Below are 3,218 nucleotides of genomic sequence, written 5' to 3' on the forward strand. Positions count from 1 at the left end.
CAGGATCCCATCCAGGAGTCTCCTTTAAGTGACTGATGCATTGATTTTCAGAGTAGGACCCTAGCCAGGGGGAACCTCTATGTGCCTGATGCACAGAACAGCAGAGAAGGACCCTAGACAAGAGAGCCCTCTAAGTGCCTGAATGGGCAGGGCTATGGAGAAAGACTGGCCAAAGAAGCCTTCTGATCACCAGCTACAAGAGGCTTGAAAAGAGAGCCATTCTCCTGCGGTGGAGGCAGTCCATATCCCTGCACAGTTGGCACTGCCAGGGTCCCTGAAAGCCTAGCAGCTGCGCCACCATCATGCTCAACTCTCACTGGGGCAGAGCTGCCACAGGCAAAAAAAAGTCTTTCGTCTATGTGTGCAGGGTCACTTGGTAATGTCCAACTCTGCAATCCTTAGACTGTGGCCTGCCAGGCTTCTTGGTCTGGGAGGGGGGTTCTCCAGGCAGGAATACTGGAGCATATATTGGCCAATACTGGTTGCCATACCCTTCTAGAGCACTATATTTCCTGCTGCCCTAGCCATCAACCCCCCTGAGTACCTGGTGCTGCCAGAACCCCTGCAACCCAAGCAGGTGCACCACCTCCTCACCTGGCCCTCACAGGGGCAAACCCAAGTCCTCCAGGGCAGCCCCAGGAGCAAACCCCAGTGGACAACCCACATTCACAGGTGGAAATAAAACCACAATTGAAACCCAGGGGTAGCGTGCCTAAGAAAGAAGAACCCAAACCTTCCCACCAGCTGTACAAGCTGCAGATTAAATCCACATGATCAACTAGCCAGATTCTGTCTGTGGCATATATAAAATATTATTGACAGCTCCCACAAAACACAATAGTTCTGATAGCTGCTGTAGACATTGGAGGCAAGAGCACACAGGAGTAGGACCAGATTAGAATCTGAGCTGCCCCAACCCCAGGTCAAGAGATCAGCACTGTGTTGGAGGACATCCTAGGGAGGTGAGGTGGACTGTGACTCCCAGCAAGGAAAAAGGACTCTGACAGCAGTGACTCAATAAAAGAATTTATTATTCTTATATTTTGACTTGTTCTGTAGATTCTTTTAGATTTTTTTTTTATTTTTTCCCCTTTTTCCCATCTGCTGTAGTTGTTTATTTTATTAGCATTATGAAAACTAATTAAGCTTTTGAACATTTTTTTCTCAGTCACAATTTTTATTATTGGTATAAATCTCTGCCTCTACATTGAGCTTTTGCAGTTCTGTGGAGTTTCCCTTTTTTCTTTCTTTTCTCTTTTTCTATTTTCAATTTTTAATTTTTCAAACCTATTATTATTTTTTCTACATTTATTCCTTTGTTTGCTTTTCCTACTGTTCTTTTCCCCTTGCAATTAATCTTTAATGTATGCAAATTTTCTTTATTTTCCTCAGTTTAACTTGAAGAAGGCAATGGCACCCCACTCCAGTACTCTTGCCTGGAAAATCCATGGACAGAGGAGCTTGGTAGGCTGCAGTCCATGGGATTGCTAAGAGTTGGGTACGACTGAACGACTTCACTTTCACTTTTCACTTTCATGCATTGGAGAAGGAAATGGCAACCCACTCCAGTGTTCTTGCCTGGAGAATCTCAGGGGCGGGGAAGTCTGGGGGGCTGCCGTCTATGGGGTCGCACAGAGTCGGACACGACTGAAGCAACTCAGCAGCAGCAGCAGTTTAACTTTGCGTATCTATTCTTTCTTTGTTTTCTTTCTTTCCTTTTCTCTCAATATATTTGTTAGTTTTATTTTCATTGTTTTATTCCCCAATTGGCACCTTAGTTTTGTTTTCCTGTTTGTGCTTTAGTTTTCTTCTTAACTGGTAAACATAATTTTTTATTTCTTTTGTTCACTGGGTCAATCTACTGTATTTTATTTTTGTTGGACTGTTTTGACATTGCTGATGGGTATGTGTGTGTATGTATGTATATATATATATATATATATATATATATTCCATTGTTTTAATTATTATTTGCCTGATTTTGTAACTGCCATTTGTGTGGGGTTCGTCATTTTTGTATATTTTTTTTAAGTTCACTTAATGCCACAACAAACCACTTGTGGAATCTTTGTTCCTGACCAGACATCAAGCCCTAAGCCTTTGGAGTGGGATCCTAGACTACCAGAGAACTAACTCTAGAAAGTATCAAATAGTGAAAACTCATACAAAGGAAACCACTGGAATACAAGACCTGGCATCACCCAACCATCAGTAGCACCCTGTGCAGGAAACCTCATCTAAACAACAGACAAAACAAAAATACAAACCCAATTATCTGCAGATACGATTCCCACCCCACTCAGCCTTGTCCATCAAAGGAAAAACAAACAAACAAACAAAAACTAGAACAAATCTCACCCTATACCTAAGCTTAAACAAACCACTGAACCAGCCTTACGAGGGCAGAAACCAAAAGCAAGAAAGAATTGAACTTTGAAACCTGGGAAAGGAGACCTCAAACACAATAAATTAAAAAATAATAATAATAAAAAGGCAGAGAAATACTACACAAATGGAGAAACAAACTAGATACACAGAAGTCCAAATAAATGAAGAGGAAATAGACAAACTACCTGAAAGAGAATTCAGAATACTGATAGTAAAGATGATCAAAACCTTGAAAATAAAATGGAGAAAATGCAAGAATCAATTTTAAAAGACCTAAAAGAATTAAAGAATAAACATACAGAGACAAACAACACAATTACTGAAATTAAACAATACTGTGAAAGTGAAAGTGAAGTCGCTCAGTTGTGTCCAACTCTTTGCGACCCCATGGACTGTAGCCTACCAGGCTCCTCCCTCCATGGGATTCTCCAGGCAAGAGTACTGGAGTGGGTTGCCATTTCCTTCTCCAGGGGATCTTCCCTGACCCAGGGATTGAACCCGGGTCTCCCGCATTCCAGGCAGACACTTTAACCTCTGAGCCACCAGGGAGCCCCAAAAATACTGTAGATGGAATCAATAGCAGAATATCTGAAACAGAAGAATGAATCAGTGAGCTGGAAGATAAAATGGTGGAAACAACTTCTGAAAAGCAGAATAAAGTAAAAAGAATGAAAAGAACTAAGGATAGTCTCAGAGACCTCTGGGACAATATCAAACACACCAACACTTGAATTATAGGGGTCCCAGAGAAAGAAGAGAAAAGGGAAGGGTATGAGAAATTTTTTGAAGAGATTATAGTTGAAAATTCCCCCAACATGAAAAATGAAATA

At 41.5% G+C, this 3,218-nt stretch overlaps 1 non-coding gene across 1 annotated transcript; it reads right to left on the reverse strand.

Annotated features, from left to right (window-relative positions):
• Nucleotides 1-2,864: 2,864 nt before the first annotated feature.
• Nucleotides 2,865-2,937, reverse strand: TRNAS-GGA. Its single transcript has one exon. It is a non-coding gene; the product is annotated as a tRNA-Ser (tRNA).
• Nucleotides 2,938-3,218: the final 281 nt, after the last annotated feature.

The sequence above is a fragment of the Bubalus bubalis genome, chromosome 6 (assembly GCF_019923935.1).
Source record: "Bubalus bubalis isolate 160015118507 breed Murrah chromosome 6, NDDB_SH_1, whole genome shotgun sequence".
NCBI lineage: Eukaryota > Metazoa > Chordata > Mammalia > Artiodactyla > Bovidae > Bubalus > Bubalus bubalis.